The following is a 22958-nucleotide window of genomic DNA, read 5'->3' as shown; positions in this document are numbered from 1 at the left end:
CATCACCTTTTGGAGTTGGCGCAGTCCTTAGCCACAGGATGCCAGACGGAAAAGAAGCACCCATCGCCTTTTACTCTAGGACTCTCTCATCGGCCGAGAGGAACTACAGCCAGATGGACAGGGAAGCGTTAGCTGCTGTAGCTGGAGTAAAACGTTTCCATGAATACCTCTACGGCCGCGATTTTGAACTAATCACAGATCACAAACCGCTGTTGGGACTCTTGGCGGGAAACCGCCCCACTCCCGTCTCCCTGTCTCCACGCATGACCAGGTGGACTGTTTTCCTGGCTGCGTACTCATACAAGTTAATTCATCGACCGGGCTCCACTTTAGGACACGCAGACGCACTCAGCCGTTGCCCATTACCGGACCTTTTGCCAGACCCCACTCCCGAAGTACCGGTGCTACTCATTGACTGTTTGGACTCAGGACCGGTTTCTTCCTACGACGTTGCAAGGTTCTCCTCTAAAGATAATTTAATAAAGCAAGTGCAAACTTGGGTTTGGAGGGGGTGGCCGAAGGGAAACGTGGGCCAGGAATTCAAAGTGTTTTGGTCAAAACGGGATGAACTCTCAGTGTTACAAGGTTGTTTATTGTGGGGGGATCGAGTTGTTATTCCTTATGCGTTACGTAGAAATGTGTTAGATGCATTACATGTGGGTCATCCGGGGATTGTTAGGATGAAGGCGTTAGCAAGAAGTTACGTTTGGTGGCCAAACATGGACAAAGAGATAGAGGAATGGGTGGCCACTTGCGATCCATGCCAGGAATCGAGACCAGCACCCCCGGAAGCGCCCGCCACAGAATGGGAGAAGCCTAAAGCACCCTGGTCGAGAATACACATCGACTTCGCAGGGCCAGTTCAGGGTCAGACCTTCCTCATAGTTGTGGACGCATACTCCAAATGGCTAGAAGTAGTCCTAATGACTTCAACCACGGCAGAGGCAGTCATTAAGGTTCTACGGCGACTTTTCGCCACTCATGGCCTGCCCGACCTCCTGGTCTCCGATAACGGGCCCCAGTTCACGGCCATGCAATTCGAAACGTTTTTAGCTGGTCAGGGGATTCGGCATGCCCTCGTCGCGCCATTCCATCCGGCATCAAACGGACAGGCGGAAAGAATGGTGCGATCCGCAAAAGAGTCCCTCGCTAGGATGGGTCCAGGTGATTGGCAAACACGCATTGACCATTACCTATTAATCCAACACATTACCCCCAGCGCAACGATGGGTAGGAGCCCCGCTGAGCTACTCATGGGCCACCGTCTACGGTCTCACCTGGACCGTCTTCACCCAAATTACTCTGCCACAGCACCCCCAGACTCCACAAGCAAAATTCGGAGTTTTAGCATAGGGGATTCAGTATACGCCCACAACTATGCAGGGGGGACATTGTGGATGCCGGCAAGGGTCATTGGCATCTCGGGTCCACGATCGTATCTGTTAGAACTAGAAGATGGGCGGAACTGGAAAAGGCACATCGTTCAACTTCGGGGTCGCCTGGCGCATTCAGATCTACGAACTGAGAACGAGAGCTACCTGCCAATGCAAAGTCAGCCACTCGAGAGCCCCATCACAGAGAACCACGACACCTGCGAGCCCAGAACAGAACAAGAGGTCGAGCGCGAAATGGAACAACCCCCAAGCAACGAAAGCAAGCAAATCCCCGAACGCCAAAACAACGAAAGCCTGCAAACGCCCGGAAACGAAACACAGAAAGAAACCGATCCTGCAACTACTTCTGACCAACCCGAACTGCGACGCTCCACCCGAGTAAGGCAAACACCAACGTATCTTAAGGACTATGTTACTAACCGCAACGTTCCGTCTAGGAGGGGAGGGGTGTTAGATATTAACATATATCGTAGCAAGTCTCCTCTCTGGTCCGCTGCTACAGCGGGAAACAGGTATCATTCTGATTGGTCGAGGGGCGTACCTGACTCCTATAAAAGGGGAACTCTCCGACCACAGGGCAAGCTGGATCACTATTACTACTAATAAAGAGCTGTTAAGTCACTTTGTGTCCGTAGTCTGTTCTCTTGTTGCCCAGATCTAACAGGTGGGATGCTTCCAAACTTGTGGAATCTGAGAAAGTAGATAGGGTTTTTAGTGATATGTCACTGACTATGTGCTGAATCCATATTCAACTTTGTACAGGAAGGAGAAGAATGGATTGATTGGATTCAGGGGATGATAAACCTCTTTGAGGGAGAAAGGGACTGAAAGAAAACAGTTATGTACTCTTTGTTGAGGAGGATGTCCCCCTATCTTGTCATACTTAAGAACGTCCACAAAATCCTCAGCTTCCTTTTTTGTGGAAAGATTATTATGAATCAGCTACAATGGAGTGTAAAGGAAATTGCCTATTTTTTCCCCAGTCAAGTTCAAAGCCTGAACAAAAACTGAAATAGGATCAGACACTCTAGGACAGGGGTGTGAAACTGGCAGCCCATGGGCCGGATGCATCACGAAGCATCCAGATGCATCCACTGATGAAAGGAATGTCCTTCTGGGTTCAACTCCAAGTGGGGAAAAAGACACTGGAGACATGGAGGCTGCTTGGAAAGATGGTTTTAGTGGTGGACAGGACCACATGGCTTGAGTCCTGAACAGGAAAGGTGATCACATGCTTCAATGTTGGTGGAGAAGAAGAGAAGGAAGGACTGAGATGCTGAGTCCCTGGGTTTATGCCCTCTTTGGCCTTTGATCTTGATCTTGTCTTCTGATTGGTTGTCAGACTCCCATGGGGCCATGCAGGGGCAACTCTCTAGGCTGCGTTTTGAGTCCAGGTTCGACTGAGTTCTCAGATGCCATGTGGTGAGTTGGGTAAAGGGCCAATATTATCATGCCTTAATCCCATTCCCCTGGATCTGAAGGGGATGACTCTTTATTATGTAAAGGAACTGGCTTGGCCACCTTAATGGCCCATTGACAAAGTGGGTGGAGGCAGGAAGCTACAAGGAGCTATTCTCTCTTTAAACATGTTTCTTCCTTTTCACATCCAGGGAAATGTAATATTCTGCCTTTTCAATATTTCCTAGGATATTTCATTTTTCTGGGAGAGGGCTGGGTGATAACTTTCCACAATCCACACAGGGGAAAAATGTTGTGAAATGTCATGTGATGGCAACATGATGCTCCAAATTTGACACTCATGCTCCAATAGATGATCTTTCTTGGAATCTGGATGAGGTGTGTTGATAGTTTTCGCACAATTCAATACCATTGTTCATTATCTGATTCTGTATTTCCTATGAAGCCAGAATTGGGAAGTATCTAATGATGGTTCTGCTCCTATCTTAATAGGATGTAATCTAGTAAATGATTCTATTTGGTATTACTGTGGAGAAGTTGGGAAAGCCCATCATTGGTTCACTGTGGGATAATTTCCCTGTAATATCTAATTCCTATTTGAAATACACTGGGAGAGGTCATTCATTGGTTAGGGTACTATTATAGTAAGTAAGCTTACCCAACATGGGGCCTTCTTTAAGTACTCAGTTGAAATAGAAGAGGTGACAACTACATATTGTCACTTTTAGTACCCCATTCATCCCTATACTCATTAAGGAAGAATTTTCTTTCTTTCTTTCTTTCTTTCTTTCTTTCTTTCTTTCTTTCTTTCTTTCTTTCTTTCCTTCCTTCCTTCCTTCCTTCCTTCCTTCCTTCCTTCCTTCCTTCTTTCTTTCTTTCTTTCTTTCTTTCTTTCTTTCTTTCTTTCTTTCTTTCTTTCTTTTGGCAACTGCTCTGAGGAATATGAAGTGTAGATAACTTAACCAGATAAGGGGGAAATCTCCAGACATCCAAAACATCAAAGATTTTGCAAACCTTTCCTCAACTTAGATATTTTATAGTAGAAGATGGTCAAAAATATTGTATAATTTCATTCTCAGGAGTAGTACAATCCAGCTGATCCATATGAGCCAACTACAGTTTGCAACCTTGACTGAATTTGTGATTGATTATCAATTTGCAATTTATTTCAGAAATTCATTAAATTTAAATCATATGTTTGACTCTGCTCAGCTCCAAAATTTGATCAGAATGCACGTATGTGCCAATAAAATTCTTTCTTTCAGGGGGGCGGGGCGTGGCTTGACATCGGAACTACACAACATGCAATCTTGAGTCTCTAGGATTGCTATCGATATCTCTGTTTCTGGATGGTCCTTTTGGACCTAAACTGTTCTGAAGGAACAATGATAGAGAAGAGCATGTCATGCTGATCTCAGGGGCATCGCAGCAGAAAGCTCTTTTTGCCAGCTACAAGAAAAGCAACCAAAATGGCTGCCAAAGGTTGGGACAAGGCTCTGAAACAGAAGCAGTACATGAATGTGTAGAATTGGTGAGAAAAATGTTTATTATTAGAGAAGGGAAAACCCAAAAGAATTGGAATTTAAAATAAAATTGAAGACAGAAGAAAACAAGTGGCAAATTAACTCTGGTTTAAGACAATTGTGTTATCTTTTCTACCTTAACTTTTCTATGGATGGACTCTTTACAAATGCCTCTTACTTTTAAATTGGACTGGTCTCTTTTTTTCCTTCATCCTCTATACTTTCTCCATTTTTTGAATTCATAGATTAAAAGCTTCTTCTCTCATAAGGCTGGGACGCAGCGTAATTTTTACACTTTTTTTCCCTCTCTCGGACAGAGAGGCAGAAACAGGTGGAAAGGAGGTAACACTGCCATCTAGTGGCTAGAGGCTTGGCAATATCTGATAAAGTTATAAGCTTTCTTTACTGAAAGGCTCAGTGAAAACGTTTTGTTGATACAGGTGTTCCTTTGAAGGAAAGAGAAAGCTTTGATTTGAAAAACTCCACTGAATTTATTTGACATAAAAAGTGTTGGATGTTTTGGCAGTGTTTATAACCTTGAAAATGGCAGAACATGAAGAAGAAAAGGCACTAACCTTGCAAAGAATCTTTTTAGAAATTCAAAAAGTTTTAATAATCACAGAGATAATTGAAAAGAGACTTGAAATTATAGATCAAAATACAAAAAGTATGGGGACAGCAATGAAGTTTGAGGACAGAGCTGAAAAAATAACAGAGACATATGAAAGCGATAAGAAAATTGTTGACACTGACAGCAAACTGAGAGTGGAGGGAAATGACAGGTGTGAAATATGGAAAGGAGAAATTGATGAACCAGATCTTCATTTCGGATGTCAGAAAATAGATGAAGAAAGGAGAGAAAATTTGGCAGAAATAATGAGAGTAATCTTGGCAAAAGCACTAATGATAACAAAAGTGAAGCTGATAAAAAGAGTAGATAAATTCAAATTCTTATAATGAACAATAAGTTCTTAAGAGAAGTCCACATAAGACTTATCAAGAAAACATTTAGAATACAGACTTTAAAAATGGCAAGAGATATTGGACTACACTATCTCTGGAAGGATACAGGATGATGAAATGAAATGTCATAATAAATTTTAGTTAAATGTAGTTACATTTCAAGTGCTATGTACAACATAATAATAGCTATAGTCAAATAAATGATTAATAATGATAACAAAACATTTATATATACTAGATTGATAATATGAAATTTTATACAACACTGTAAGTGAGGATATGGAGATGATGTTGAAAAGCCTTTTTATAAAAGTTAAACAATTTTATATAGAATAGAATATAAAGATGTAATATCATTGGATGATTTCAGGATGATGTAATAAAATGTCATAAATTTACTTCAAATTTAATAAGCTTTATGTTGAAAGGATGTAACAATAGCTAGGCTTAATGAATGTTTAATAATTATATCAATTTGTATGCAAGTATATTAGATATATGATACTAATAATGGGGAAAAACATGGAATTGAAAATTATTAGAGAATGTTATCAATGCTAAAATAATAGAATGATGTCACAATAAATTTAGTTAAATTTTGAGTGTAATGTACAACGTAATAACAGCTGCAGTCAAATAAATGTTTAATAATGTAAGTGTAAATAATGTAAACTGTAAGTGAGGATCATGGACATGATGTTGAAAAGCCTTTTTATAAAAGATAAACAATTCTATATAAAATAGATTATAAAGATGTAATATCATTGGATGGTTTCAGGATAATGTGATAAAATGTTATAATATAAATTTACTTCAAATTTAATATGCCTTATGTTGAAAGGATGTAACAATAGCTGGGCTTAATGGATGTTTAATAATTATAACAATTTGTATACATGTATATTAGATTGATGATACTAATAATGGGAAAAAACATGGAATTGGAAACTATTAGAGAATGTTATCAATGCTAAAATGATTGAATGACTTAGAATAGGAGGACGCATAATAACAATGTATACAAAGATATCTTGATTGTCAATATGTGAATTTTGATAAAATCCAAGTGAGGACTACGGAAAGGACACAGAAAGACTTTGTAATCAATCGACACACTGTGTGTAACTGAAGAGGCTTTTATGTTATATGTGTTGTGTGTTTGTGTTTGTCTGAAAATTAAATTATTATTATTTTTTTAAATGCTTTCTTTCAAATTGAACCAAATACATTCTGTTCATTTTGAACACATCTATTAGATTCAGGAACCCAGTTCAGAGATTCATTTTCAATGGGTTGGTGTAACCAAAATGCTTTCAGACTGTATGCAGATCAAAGTTTTGCTCAAATGTGTAAAACATGCTCCCATGTTACACCCCTTTTAGGCGGCCTGCACTGGTTGCCGGTTGTTTTCCAGGTGCGATTCAAGGTATTAATTATGACCTTTAAAGCACTCCATGGCTTAGGCCCAGGGTACCTGCGAGACCATCTACTGCCACCAGTAGCCTCCCACCGTCCAGTACGATCCCACAGAGTTGGCCTCCTCAGGGTGCTGTCGGCCAGGCAGTGTCGGCTGGTGACCCCCAGGGGGAGAGCCTTCTCTGTGGGAGCGCCTTCCCTCTGGAATGAGCTGCCCCCGGAGCTTCGCATAATCCCTGACCTCCGGTCATTCCGATGTGCCCTAAAAAGTTGGCTTTTCCAGCAAGCCGGCCTGGCCTGTTAATTTTAATTTTAACTTACTTTAAATGTATTGTTTTTTTTTAATTCGGTTTGTTTGTTTTTTGGAAATGGATTTAATCTTTTTTAATTTTTGGGATGTGTGTTTTTTAATGTTGTACGCCCCCCTGAGTCCTTTTGGAGAAGGGCGGCATATAAATCCAAATAAACCAAACCAAACCAAACATTTGGTTAATCTGATTGTTAGCATTTCAACATCAGGGTTTATGAAACCAAATACTTCTCAGGTTGATCTGGAGCCCCCATTCAATCCAGTGACGTGCGGTGAGGTTTATGGCTGGTGAGGCTGGTGACGTCATCAGGAAGGCGGGGAATGGGACCATGCCTCAGCCTCCAGTACACGTGATCCCATTCCCTGCCTTCCTGAGCGTGCTCCGCCGGCTCGCACTCCGCAGTCCTTGAAAGCGACTGGGGAATGACAAGAACCTTCCTGCCTCGGCTGGACTGCATATTGCAGTCGTGAGGAGCGCACGAAATCCAGCAGAGGCAGGAAGGTTCTCGTCATTCCCCAGTCGCTTTCGTGGCTTTGTCATCCAGGAGCGCTGACAACATTTCTGCCTCCACAGCTCCTGGGCGCGGCCGGATGGAGGTAGCCAGAATGGTGCTGAGGCAGTCCGGCGGGTGAGCGACTGAGGATCAGGCTGCCTCGCTTGCTCTTTCGTCCACCCGGACCGCCTCGATGTCGCTGTGGCTACATCCGTCCGGCCACGCCCGGGAGCTGTGGAGGCAGAAATGTTGTCAGCGCTCCCAGATGACGAAGCCACGAAAGCGACTGGGAAAGCTCTGCCTCCCCTGCCTCCCCTGACCGCACGTCCCTGATTCAATCACTTCAGATGATCGAAATGGTTTCTGTGAAAATTGTCTTTTACATTTTTATTTGAAAAGTACACTTGATACTTTTAATTTTGTTCCAATCAAATGATAAACATCTTATGATACCTAATAATTTCTGTCTGACCAATTCTCATGGACAGATAAATTTTCCAAATTGCAAGAATCAAATATTTAAAAAATAGTATGCATTTTGGGGATAGATAAAAATCATTTCCCCAAATTCTGAGATCTTTTTGGGTTCATTTCTATCACCCATCATCTTTATCTCATTTTATGGATATCTGTTATTTAACAAACACATATTGAATTAGTAACATTAATGGTGTAAATTGTTCACTCCTTTCTAGTTTTAGATTCATTGACATGTAGTAACAAAACACTGGACAAAGCAATGCAGGATAATTGCTCTAATTTTCCTGACCAGAAACCTTCCTACACTGTTAATTTGGACATTATATGTATATAATTTGTTTATATTCTCTTCATAATCTGAAAAAAAACCCAAATCCTTTAACACAGTCTCACATAGCCTTATATAGGGAAGTCTTGGGTTCAAACCAGGAGTGGGTTCCTACGACAACCAGTACTGGCTCACTCATGCGCACACTGGCCGGACATTTCTTGCGCATGCACAGTTTACTGTAAATGGTTGTGCACATGCATGAAGACCATTATAAGCTAATAAACAAGATGCCAACAACAGCAATGGAGACTGGGGAACCAGTTCAGGGGCGTGGCCAGCCTGGGTCGCTGCCAGTTCTGTGACCTAGGCCAGATTGCCACTACCAGTTTGGCCGAACCGGGCCAAACTGGGAGCAGCCCACCTCTGGTTCCAACTAATTTAAAAGCAAACTTTGTCTGGAAAATTCGAAAACATTTTTGTCCTTTGCAATTCTCTCTTATATTTTTCTGTTTAGTTCTCAGGAGGCTGGAAAATTTCTTTGGAATTTCTCAATAGCTTTTTAATTTTTTTACTTTGATTGATTCTCTGGATATGATAGAAGTAATGGTGGTGATAAAATTGGCTATGTGTCTTTCTATCATTTTGAGCCCTTCCTGGCTGCTCAGAGTTCTGAAAAAGAACACAACTTTCTTTATGATCATTTCTCAACCTGCATGAATACTTAATTCTCCAAAAAAATTTAGAAGCATCAGATCTGTTTGATTGGCCTATGTCCCAAGCAAATTAATTTAATAAAATTGAATGTATCAAGCTGATTTGGATCAATTCAGTCACTTTCTAAGTGACTGAATTTATTTATATCCCACCATTTTTATTTTTACAAATCCAATATCAATTATTATTATTATTATTTCAAATTATTTCAAAAGATCAAATCAGAATGGTTTTTTTCAACTGAATGTTCAGATTGAATCTGAACCAATTCGTATACCCCTAATATTTCCTATGGAATTTGAGTGGAGCCAGGAAAGCTGCAATCCAATGGAACCAGTTTATATAAGAAAGGCTGGGACATTCAGATACATCCCTTGACTGCACCAATAAGAATTTGACTGAATTTCTTCTCACTTGAAACAAAATTCAAAACAGTCTTTCTTTCCTCAGATTGAATGAGAATTGATGGGAAAAAAGTAATCCTAGTTATTTTTTCTGAATGGAAAGAAATAAATGAAACAAAAAATCCTCACAGAGTCAAAAGCCCTTTCCTAAATTTGCTTTTATATAACACTTTGATAGGGATGTGGTGGCTCAGTAGCTAAGACGTTGAGCTTGTTAATCAGAAAGGGAGGAGGAGCTTCTGGGAGGGAACGGCGGCTTGCCTCTAAGCTCCGCAGGACCATGGGGGCTTTTTGAGGAGTAGGGATGCTGCCGGCCCTGTTTTCACCTCAAGGGTCGGGGGAGTCTGTTGGCGACCACCCCTGGCGTCGTCCTGGATCCAGGTTGGCGCATCGGGGGGGTCGGATAGCCGGACGGGAGTAGGAGAATGGCCGGCTGGAGCTGGAACTGGAGGATCGCTCGGAGCTCGCGTTTGGCGTTTGGAGCGTTTGGAGCGTTTTTGAACGGCTTTGTGTGAGGTGGTGGGGGATGGAGGATGGCGCGAAATGGAGGAATGGCGGGGGAATAACAGCGTTGGGACGACCCTGATAACCCGAGCAGCCCTAAGGCGACAGCATGGAGGCAGCGGCGACGGAGGCGGTTGGAGATGCTGAGCGCCGAACTCCTCAGTCGCCATAATTGCCAGACCGGCGGAGGCAGGCGCGCGAAAGGGAGTATGAGGCCCGAGGCGCAGAATGGCGCCGGAAGACCCTAGGAAGATTGTGGAGGAGATTGGGATAATCCTACGGACCTTGGAACACAGCTTTGGGTCTGATTTGTGCTTTGCTTTTTTGACAACTTGCCCCTTGCCTCTTCCACTGGTTTTCTCCGAGCTACTAACCAGACCATCTTGACTTTGGGCTCACTTCTACCGCCCACCATAAATTACATCTTAGCGCCATCTACAGACCAGCTGGCAATCCAACATCCCATCCTTTCCATCAGGGATGGTCAACTACCCCCTTTTGTAGGAAATCCGGCTTTAAAAAAAAACCAGAAGAAACAACTACAGAAAAACAACCACAGCACCTGAAAACACATGCGGCCCTGTGCATAACAAGACAATATTTATTCGAGGTTAGATCTACTGCGGCTGCGAGAGTCCCCCCTTTCGCAGATATGGCCCTCTGCCCTTTCAAGGGCCCACCTTAATGACGGGTTTGTTAACCCAGAGAGGTGGAGGAAACGGAAGCTCAGGGTTTTTTTTAATCAAAAGCTTTTTAATAGTCTTAAGGGGTTCTAAAGGGGAGGGGAGGGTTAAACCGACCAGGAATGGGATTAGTGCCAGGCGAACAGGTGTGGTCAAGAGGGGAGTGAGCGGAGCGAGGGAGAGGGGGGAAATAACATTCCTACAGAGGGCTGTGTTATACCAACGGTCGTAGGGAGGGGTAGGTGCGAGGACAGACATAATACCTGCAGTCGGTTGGGAGACCGTGGTCGTTGGACACGCCCGGTCATTTGTACCAACCCCCGCATACTAGGTGGCCAGGATCGACAGAGCCCGGGCCTAAGGCTGATGCTGTGTAATGCGAGGTCTGTTGTTAATAAGGCCCCCCTCATAAAAGACTTGATTTCTGAGGGGGAGCCTGACCTCGCAGGAATAACGGAGACCTGGTTGGGCCATGAGGGTGGCTTGCCCCTCGTGGAAATGTGCCCACCAGGCTAATGTGTATTCCACCAGCCACGGGCCCAGGGGAGGGGTGGTGGGGTAGCGGTGATCATACGGGAGAGTCTGGAACTGAGAGAGCTCAGTGTGCCACAGACATCCGGGTGTGAGTCTCTGAGTGTGAGGTGGGGCCCAGGGAGACAGTTGGGCCTGCCGATTGTATACTTTGCTCCTCGCTATACATCAGCGGCCCTGCCCGAACTCCTCGATCTGATCGCAGAGATGGCAGTTGAGACCCCCAGCTATAATTCAGGCCAGGCCGGCTAGTTGGAACAGGTGGGTCTTGAGTTTCGTGCGGAAGGAGCGGAGATCGGTTGCTGTCCTAATGTCGGGGGAGAGGTCATTCCAGAGGGCTGGGCCCATCACAGAAAAGGCCCTGCCCCTCGGCGCCGCCCTCTGACATTGCTTAGTGGACGGCACCTGGAGAAGTCCCTCCCTGTGAGAGCGAATTGGTCGCAGGGATGTATGGGGCAGGATACGATCCCGCAAATAGCTAGGTCCTGTGCCATGGAGCGCTTTAAAGATAGTGATCAACAACTTGAAACGCACCCAAAAGACTACAAGGAGCCAGTGCAGCTCGCGCAGGAGAGGAGTCACCTTTATCTTTATAACACTTCTGCACACTCATTTTATGTTTTAACCTGGCCCTTCTTAATCAATGGCATCATCTGAGCTCCCATCAGGTGCATGCAATTAGAGTCAACCGTGAATAACTTTAGCTAGCAACTTTATTGACTTCTACCTATGTTACAAGAATCTGCCAAGACTACTTGCCTTCCCTTGGGAACAGATGAGGTTTCATGTAACTTGGGGGAGGTCAGACCTATGTCTCTTGCAGCTGTGCAAGGACACAAAGGTAAGTCCCTGCTTGACCCCTTCTTCCAGCCTGGCTGGCAGTTTCCCAACATCTCCTCATATTATTGGAGTCAATAAATCTCTGTATCCCACTAAACTTAAGACCTTGGTATCCCACTAAACTTAAGACCTTGGTAAGAACAAACTCCCAGGTCTGCAAACCAAAGATGACACCTTGTTCGCCTTTGACATTCAGTTTAAATATGGATTTAAAAGGAGATATAGATGCTCATTTGAATCTGGAAGAGTAAAAGATTAACGTTTTGAAGAGGGGCATTATAAAGTTCCTGATTACCAAAGTTGTTTTGGCCTTCCAGTATTGCTGTAATTTTCTATGTGCTCCTGAACTGGCAATGAGAAAGCTTTTGAGAAACATTACTATTGGCCAGTAATTGATCCATTCCTGCATTGAAGATGATTGCTTGAGCCACTGCCTTGCTTTTTCACAAAGCACAATTTATCTCCCACTGTAATTCATAACTGTTGCTTTCATTTCATAAGCATCAGCAGATTGCTTAACCTTGAGGTTAGCTTCTGTGGGTTATGTTGGTGTCTAATGTATACATGCAGGAATTTATAATGCAGAGACTGTATTTGCAGTAGACTACCTTCCAGATTATATTTCCGAAGAGATAAAGCCAAGTGCTCCAAGCAATTTGCAGGACATACTATATTCTTAAAAGGACGGTGCAAATCAGATTCTGAGAAATGCAGAACCTGTGGTATATCATAGGACATAGAATAACTAAGATGGAAGGGACCTTGGAGGTTTTCCAGTCCAACCCACTGCTCGAGCAGGAGACCCTATACCATTTCAGACAAATGGCTGTCCCATCTCTTTTTGAAAGCATTCTGTGATGGAGCAACCACAACTTCTGAAGGCAAGTTGTTGCATTGCTTAATTGTTGTCACTGTTAGGAAATTTCTCCTTAGTTCTAGGCCAGGGATGTCAGGAAACTCGATTTCTCTGAGGGCTGCATCAGGGTTGTGTTTGACCTTGGGGGGGGAGTGTGGCCAGGGGTATATGGCCAGCTTGACGTCACTTGTGTCGGGGGTGCTTGTGGTGGCCCGAGTGCTCTTCCAGTGAAAATGGGCTCCTGAGTTCTGTTTTTGGCTGAGATGGCCTCCTGCAATCCTCTGCCAGTGAAAATAGAGCTTGGAGGGGCCTCCTGCTCTGTCTTTGCTTGCAGAGGCATGGTGGGCTGCTCCTTCGCTGTTTCCAGGGTCAGATATAAGCGCCCCATGGGCCAAATCCGGCCCCTGGGACTTGGGTTTGACACCCCTGTTCTAAGTTGCTGCTCTCCTTGCTTAGTTTTATCTATTGTTTCTTGACTTGCCTTCTGGTGCTTTGGAAAATAGGTTGACCCCCTTGTCTTTGTAGAAGCCCCTCAAAGATTGAAACATTGATATCATGTCTCCCCTAGTCTTTCTTTTCACTGGACTAGACATACCCAGTTCCTGCAACCGTTCTTCATATGTTTTAGCCTCCAGTGCCCTAATCATCTTTGTTGCTCTTCTCTGCACTCTTTCCAGAGTCTCAACAAAACTTTTTTTTCATGAATGTAGCCTAGCTGCATCTCTGGACGAACAGAGAATTTGAGGTCATCAGGCAAATGTCTCTTGGGGAGAGCGATAGCTTTCAAGGGTTGGTGATCCCTTTAGAGCAGTGGCAGTTACCCATTTGTGGAAAGTGGTACTCTTTTGTCTCAACAGCATAAATTGTTATCTTCTTTTTGGGGAAGCTGATCTTAGGACATATTATTAAAAAGCAATCCACCAATATATAAACAAATAGGAAATCTCACTCTCTTCTACCCTGAAGATGTTACCCAGTTGGGTAATGAAACATCTCCAAGAAAACAACCAAACTCAAGGGGTACCAAGGACTCTGCAGTTCAACTCTGAACCACAGGTATTATCTTCTATTGGTACAAACCATCCAGTTATTTGTTTTTTAACTCTTCAGGGGCAACAGCCCACACTTGCTCCCTTCCTAGAAAAAGCAACGGGCAGATCCATTGTTGCCACCATGCTTGCATTTCAATTTAGCACTTCAGTATGTCCAAAATCACCTCCAGATGAATGGAGCTGCAATCCATAAATTTATTTATTTTTTATTGAATTTATATGCCACCAATTTCCCTGATACAGTGATTGAGTGACTTGCACAGATTAACAAGATAAATATAAAAACAATTAAAAGTTGAAAAGTTGTATAAAAACTAGTGCCAATAAAATAAAGAATAGAATAGAGTAGAGTAGAGTAGAGTAGAGTAGAGTAGAGTAGAGTAGAGTAGAATAGAATAGAATAGAATAGAATAGAATAGAATAGAATAGAATAGAATAGAATAGAATAGAATAGAATAGAATAGCTTTCTTGGCCAAGTGTGATTGGACACACAAGAAATTTGTCTTTGGTGCATATGGTCTCAGTGTACATAAAATGACAAGATACATTCGTCAAGAATCATAAGGTACAACACTTAATGATCGTCATACAGTAGAAATAAGCAATCAGGAAGCAATCAATATCAATATAAATCATAAGTATACAAACAACAAAGTTACAGTCCTGCAGTCATAAGAGGGAGGAGATGGGCGATAGGAACAATGACAAGACTAATAGCAATAGTAATGCAGCCTTAGTGAATAGTTTGACAGTGGTGAGGGAATTATTTGTTTAGCAGAGTGATGGCGTTCAGGATGGCGTGGTGTCTAGTTGTCTTGGTGTGTAGTGCTCTATAGTGTCGTTTTGAGGGTAGGAGTTGAAACAATTTATGTCCAGGATGCGAAGGGTCTGTAAATATTTTCACGGTCCTCTTTTTGACTCATGCAGTGTACAGGTCCTCCATGGAAGGCAGATTGGTAGTCATTGTTTTTTCTGCAGTTCTAATTGTCCGTTGAAGTCTGTGTCTGTCGTGTGGGGTTGCAGAACAAAACCAGACAGTTATAGAGGTGCAGATGACAGACTCAAAAATAGATGGTCAGGGATGAGCTCTTGTTATTCCACCAACCCCCTCCAGTGATGGACACTTCACTTGGGAACCCGGGCCAACTGACAAAACCAAGCTTTGATACCCAAAAGAGCAATTGTCACATCCGATGGTAGTGTGTTCCATAGGGCTGGGACCACAGAGGAAAATAAATATAAGATATAAAATACATTAATATGCATAAAAGTTAAATCCATAAAACTTTATGCTTCTTTCACCATGGAGAAAATTGTGCTTAAAAGTGAATGGCAGGAAACTCATTTCATGAGCGAAAACCCTGACTATTCTTTTTTTCATCCAATTTCTCAGGAAACAATCCCCAAAGCGGCTGAAATTTGCACTCCACGTTGCATCTATTTGATATAAATTTTTCTGTTATATACGTTTCTCCAAAAGCAGTCCAGCACTTCATTTTTCTTGTAAAACTGCTTCAAACCTATGTTTTATGGCTTTCATTGATCCTTTTCTGCTATAAATATTAGCCTTAAAATTCTCTTTTGTGCAAGTTTTCCAAAGTTGACATCTCTCAATGGCTGCGCCTATCAGGCTTCCAATACCAGCAATACCATCAGTCTTATGTCTAGGTTGGAAATAGAATTTAAGTTCATACATATTTCAGAATAACAGAGTTGGAAAGGACCTTGGAGGTCTTCTAGTCTAACCCCTGCTCAGGCAGGAAACTCTGTACCTGTGATGGTGAACCTATGGCACATATGTCACAGGTGGCATGCAAAGTCCTCTCTGCAGGCACGTGGAGCCCGCTCAGCTCCACTGCTGCATGCGTGTGTGCCTCCTGCTGGCCAGCTGATTTTTGGGTCTCTGCCGTGCATGAGCGGGGGATGGGGCAATGTGGGAGATGCATGTGCATGCATAGGTGCATCACGGCAGCAACCCACCCCTGTTTATATATTAGTGACTTGCCATGTCGTGTTGGCAGGAGTATTCTTGTTGGTTCCTTGATTAAGTTATTGGTTACTCTTTGTCTGAGTTGGTAGTTCCTTGATTGAGTATTATTTACTTCTTGTTTGTTACTCTCGTGTTACTCTTGGTGTTAATCTCAGTTTATTGGATGTTGGTTGTGGGGAAAGACATGTTTTGGTCTTTTTGATTCCTTTTTTTATTGTCCCATTTAAATGGCATGTAGATGTTATTTATATCTATGTGCCTGTGGATGGCTGATACGTCTGAGTGGCAGACTTCCCAGAATTCTTTAGCATTTTTGGATATGGTACGATTTAGAATCCTCACAGTTTCCCAGTTAAAACTATGGCTAAGTGTACCCAAGTGTAGTGAAGCAAAGCAATTTTTATCATGTATTCTGATTGCTAGTTGGTATTCATGGATGCATTCTGCTAGTCTTCTGCCTGTTTGTCCTACATAATAATAATATTTTGGCACAGCCTAAAATATCCATCCTTCTCTATCTCTTGCTTCTCTCTCCTTGATTGCTGGAAGTCTTGAAGGCTGGGGGGAGAGGATTCAAGCCTAGTCAGGGTCAGAGCCTGCTAAATCTTAAATAGAAATAGTGAGTGTTTACTACTTCAGCCTTGTTACAATTGCTTGATCTCATTTAAGGGAGGCTCTTATGATTAGGTTGTGATATCCAAATGTATGTGTTAGGGATGTAACCTAGTCTTGGCTTGGCAATGTATATAAGCTATGATTTTAACAAATGTATCTGTTACTTTAAATGCTAGAGAGATGTGATTGGGTTGCTGTTACCTCAATCAGCCATAAGAGGGAGCCAGAATGACTGTTAGTTCTCTGTTTGTTAGACGCTGATCGGTGTATTGTGAGGTACTGTGTTTTGCTACTGTTAGCTACATTGTGTGCTAAACTGACTATTTGATAACTGACTGACTGAACTGTGTATGATTTGGACTGTAAATTGTACTCTGAATACCTCTATATTTCCACATGGTAAACTACTATATTTTATACTATTCAGTGTCCCTGTGCGTGTTTATGTGCGTGTTTGTGCGTGTTCTTCCATACCACTCTCATTACGCTTCTCTGCACACTTGCTCTCCTAACGGGGAGCTTACTTACTTACTTAACAGTATAATATATTTTCTTTCCCTTTCCCAAATAGATGCTGATTTCTGTAAACAGAAAGGGTAAAAATGGACTTTAATCATCGCACCTATCCAAGGTGAACTCCACATTTCATTTTTTATGGGATTTCCCTTCCACTGATGATATTGACCTATTAGGTAATGAAGTATCTACAGGAAAACAAATCCTGCCAACAAAAGTGTGTATAGTCAAGGCTATGGTTTTCCCAATTGCAATGTATGGCTGTAAATGGACCATAAAAAAGGCTGAGTGCCAAAGAATGGAGGCCTTTGAACTATGATGCAGGAGAAGACTCCTGCAAGTCCCTTGGACTACAAGGCGATCAAACTGGTCAGTCCTAGAGGAGATCAACCCTGGCTGCTCTTTAGAAGGCCAAATCCTGAAGATGAAACTCAAATACTTTGGCCACTTAATGAGAAGGAAGGACTCACTGGAGAAGAGCCTAATGCTGGGAAAGATTAGGGGCAAAAGAAGAAAGGGATGATGGAATGAGGTGGCTGGATGGAGTCACCAAAGCAGTCGGCATGATCTTAAATGGACTTCAGAATATGGTAGAGGACAGGAAGGCCAGGAGGAACGTTGTCCATGGGGTTGCAATAGGTCAGACAGGACTTTGCAACTAACAACAACAATAACACAGGAAAACAACCAAACTCAGAGAGGACCCCATAACTGGATTTATTCTAGATGTATACCTTAAGCCCTGCTTACTTTGCACGTTGCCACATTACTGAACAATCTTCATCTTCATCTGTTGTAATGTGATGAGGATTTCACAACAGCCTGTCCCACGTTGGCTTCTGAAGCAGGAAGTGTTAGAAAAGCTGATGATGACAGTTTTCCCTTTAAAAAAAAAAAGAAAGTGTAAGAACGTTTAACAGGATATTTTAAGTGTCTGAAGGAGTTGGCTGTATAAAATATCTCCACTGAAAATTGGTGATGGAGAAGACCTTTATTTATTTAATGTCTTGTGCTGAATCAGTAAATAAACAAAAGGAAAACTTTTCAAAATGTCACTGTGCTGCTAATCCTTTATAGGCACACTCGCACATGCATACTATACATATACACAAACCAGCAAAAACTACAAAAACTCATATTGATTGGCAGTGTTCCAAATATCATCCAAAATTAAATCAGAGTCCAAGGCAAAGTATTGCTCAAAGTTCCAATTTATTAAGAGAGCCATGTTGGCACATCTGTGGGAAACCCGAATCTGAAAGCTTCCTGGGTTTCCCCATCCAGTTGAGAGTTCAAGATCTTGCCCCCACACCCACAAGCCCATCACATGATCCAATCTTCCACTGCCACGCTGCCAGTTTCACCCATCCAGTTCCGTCAGGCTCAGAGGTGTAGAGAATACAAGATGACTTTGATATCTAGAAAGGTATTTTTTTTTTATTTTGACAACACATTCTACTGTATTCCCCCTCCCAATTCCCCACTAATGAAACAGCATAGAAAAATAAGAGAGAGTGTGTGGCAGGCCAAAGAACCAGAAAGGAATATGACTGCAGGCCTGACATTGATAAGGATAATCAAACCCTGCACAAGTTAAGGCAGTGTCTTAGGATCTACACTCTTTCTGCTTTACTTAAATGACCTTTGCGATCATATTACAAACAATGGTGTCCTCTTCGCTGACGACTTAAAACTAATTAACCCCACCGACAATACTTCTGTCCTACAAAGTGACCTTGACCATGTGTCAACTCCAAATCCCAACCAAAAAATTCTCTGTCTTAACACATTGGCAACAAAAATCAGAACATCAAATACAAGCTGGGTGGATACAATCTCATAGACATTCCTCACTCAATCAAGACTTAAGAGTACTTATCTCAAACGACCTAAACCCCAGAGGTCACTGTAACAGCATTGTCAAAAAGACATTAAGAGTTGTTAACCTAATTTTGCAAACCTTTTTTCTTAGGTAACATTGTACTGCAAACTAGAGCATACAAAACTTTTGCCAGACCAATTCTCATCTACCTGGAATCCACACTGTATATTGGACATTAATAAAATTGAGCAAGTGCAGAGGTATTTCACGAGAAGAGTATTCCTCTGCTCACAATAGAATGCCTTATGTATCCAGCTTGAAATTTTGGGCTTGGACAAGCTAGAACTATGCCAACTAAGCGTAGTACACAAAATTGTCTGCTACCTGTCGATGACTACTTCCGCTTCAACTGCAATAATACATGGGCAAAGAATAGATAGAAACTCAAGGTAAACCACTCCAAACTTGATTGCAGAAAATATGACTTCAGCAACAGAGTGGTCCATGCCTGTAATGCTCTACCTGACTCTATTGTTACATCCTCAGACCTCCAAAACGTTAACCTTAAACTGTCTAGCGTGGACCTCACTCTTTCCTAAGAGGTCTATAAGGGAGCGTGCATAAGCACACCAACGTTCCTACCATCCCTGTCCTATTGTCCCCATTACAGGACCCATTTCCTGTGTTCATGTCGATATTTACCTCTTGCAGTGCCTCCACGAGCCTCCGCAATGCTCCAGCTGCTTGGTGGAGCATCGCGCAGGCTCCATGCACTCCATGCACATTGGCGGAAGCGCCAAAGAGCTCAAATACAGGTAAGGAGCTTGGGTGGGCATGTGGGCCCTCCGGGGCACCATACCAGAATGGTACCTGGTGCTCCGTGCAGGCCCTGGTACGCCCGTACCAGGGGGTACCGCCTGCAACCCACCACTGCTCTGGCAAAAAGAGCTTTCCCTAGGCTCCAGAGGCCCTCCGAGGCTGGAAATAGGGCTGTTTCCGGCCTTCCAAAACTTCTGGGAGGCCTGTTTTTCCCCTTCCTGGGCCTCCGTGTGGGCCCTGCACTTACCTTGCATCCAAAACGGGCTGCGTGGAGACTCCTGAAAGGGGAGGGGCAGGGTGGGAGGAGCACGGCAGGGTGGCCAGCCAGGGGTGGGATTTGGAGGATCTCTGAACCAGCCATAACATTAGCTATAGGTTCTCCAGAATAGCAGCCCAGCTGTTACTCTGATATATGGAGAGTAGAAGTAAAAATTTAATTATATATTTAAAATAAATGAATTGAAAGAAACTGTTACATTCTATTTCTCATACACACTCACCCCTACAAGTACACACACACACACACACACACACACTGAGGGAGAGGGAGAGGGAGAGGGAGAGGGAGAGGGAGAGAGAGAGAGAGAGAGAGAGAGAGAGAGAGAGAGAGAGAGAGAGAGAGAGAAAGACTGCATTATCTTCCTTTAATTTGTTTTCAAGGACAGTTTGACATTCTCTCCAATATCAAAATAAGCAAGGAACTCATTTACAGATTGAAGTGAGCCTTACCTTATTCATCTGATATCTTCATTTTCAATTGTTTTTTGTAGCCTTAGGTGTATGTTTTTTTCAATATTTCAAAAATCCCATGCAACCTAAGACTCTGTTGCTCATAATAATCATCTGACAGAAAAAGCCTTAATCTCTGATTAAAGTTTATCAGAAAAATAAATGTAAAACAAGTGAGGAGTACAGAACAGGCAACAATTTTTTAAAAAATAAAAGGTGACATGATATGGAAATAGTTCGTTTCATTTTTCAACCATTTCCATTTTCAGCCTTAGGTGCTAATTGCTAGTGTCTTTCTTATCCTGAACTCTAATAATTAGACTGAATGTAATTAAAAGTGAAATAAAAGCGGATGTAGTTTTGTTTGAATGAAACAGACATTCTAGTATCTCTTATTTACTCTGCCGAAAACGAATATAACTTTTTTTGTTGTTTATGTTAATTCACTAGCACTGATTTCCATTCCAAAGCTGAGAAAGATCTATGACCTTAGAAGTTAATTCTTCATTTCATGTTTATTCAGTTATCATACAGAAAAACACATTTGTGGGAAATGAAATATTTATTCTTGAGTATGTTTATATACATGTTATTAGCCAACGTGGAATACTAATGGTGAGCTCATCTATTGATATTCAACCCTATTCTTGGCTCTGATATAAATCAGGGCTCTGAATGGAAACAATTGACTGAGAGAAATGGCACATTGTTCGTGACAATTATTTTTGCCTTGGGCACCATGGTAGTTTCATTGGGCATCTGCTGAAACAATTTCCTCCCCCTGATTTATTTCTTTCCTGTTCAAATCTTCTGTCTCATCAAGACCACAATTTTAATTAAACCTGCAAATAAAAACTGGAGGTGACTTAAAGAAAGCTTTTCCCCTGGGCATGCTATCATCACTTCTATCCAGCCAAAATGGAGGGGAAGAGGGGTATTTATCATTGATTAAATATCAAGTTGGAAGATGCTGGCATATAATATAATACTTCAGACTAATCTCTGAGTTTTTTTTTTAATATGTCCGTATGTCCGTATGTTTTTATGCCCTCTCTCTCTCTCTGTGTGTGTGTGTGTGTGTGTGTGTGTGAGAGAGAGAGAGAGAGAGAGAGAGAGAGAGATTTTAAAAAAATTAAAAAAGAGAGAATAAAGACTAATATATAAACTAATATAAAGTAAGCAAAATGAGAAGAAAGGAAGGAAGGAAGGAAGGTTTAGGTTTAGGTTTATTTGGATTTATATGCCGCCCTTCTCCAAAGGACTCAGGAAGGAAGGAAGGAAGGAAGGAAGGAAGGAAGGAAGGAAGGAAGGAAGGAAGGAAGGAAGGAAGGAAGGAAGGAAATGTAGGAAGTTAAAACTCACCCCTCTCCTAGAAAATGAAATATTTTAGGAAATATTGAAAATGCAGAATATTTCCCCTAAAAAGAGAAGTAGAAGCTCAGGAAGGCAGAACCCCTCCCCCCACACACACACCTTTGTCAATGGGCCATTAAAGCCTGAGCCAGCCTATTCTACATAACCAAGATCTACCCCATCTCATTGCCCTTCATTGCACCACTCACTAAGTTTCAACCAGATTTAGCACACAACCTACAAAGTTAGCTAAGACCCTCCACCCTAGGAGTCTGATGACCAATCAGAATACATTTCGTATACAGGAACAGGAAACAGAGAGATGGGCCCCCCGAGAGGGCATAAAACCAGGAACTCTCTACCCTTTTCTGCTCAGGAACTCAAGCCATGTGATCCTGCTCAGGAGCTAAAGCCATGTGATCGTGTTCAGGAGCTAAAGCCATGTGATCCTGTCCACCATTAAACCATCTTTCCAAGCAGCCTCCATGTTTCCAGTGTCTTTCCCCCCACTTGGAACTGAACCCAGAAGGACATTTCTTCCAACAAAAGAAAGAAAGAAAAGCGAAAGCTAAAAATACAAAAATGAAAAAAAAGCAAAAGAAGAAAGATACAAAGTACTGGCTTCTGATTTCACTGGACAACAAAGATTTTCCTTCCTGAAAACATTTGAGTGCATATTATAGATTTTGGGCTGCTAATCATGTCATTTAATCTATACATGTACTTTTGTAGGAATCTTTGTTTTTACCACAATGGCAATGTGCACTCTTTGGCACCTGTTTGCTAGGTTGCAACACATTTATTTATTTATTTATTTATTTATTTATTTATTTATTTATTTATTTATTTATTTATTTATTTATTTATTTATTTTATTTTTCAGGATTTATAGACCGCCCCCTCTCCCCAAAGGGATTCGGGGCGGTGAAAGAATGAAAGAAACATATGGAAACATGGAACTGTTTTTTTTTTTTTTTTAAGAATTCTATTGGTTTTTAAACATTTATAAGGAAAGGTAAAAAAGGTACATAGAAAATGTTGGCAGCTCCCATGCCAGTGGTATAAATCCCCCCCAATCTCACAATTTTTACAATGTTAAAAATAACATATGAAAGATAAGCATAGACAGAATCTTATTTTACATTATGTCAGCCATATGTTCAATCATCTCTTTCTTTGTCACTTTCTAGTATATCAACAATTACATGTATTTCAAATACATTTATTTTTGTGACCTGAGCCTTTTCGATATTGCTCCC

Source organism: Natrix helvetica (genome assembly GCF_964273705.1).
Source record: "Natrix helvetica genome assembly, chromosome: 5".
NCBI classification, from domain to species: Eukaryota; Metazoa; Chordata; class Lepidosauria; order Squamata; family Natricidae; genus Natrix; species Natrix helvetica.
The sequence above is the reverse complement of the archived record's forward strand: the minus strand, read 5'-3'. Positions refer to the sequence as shown.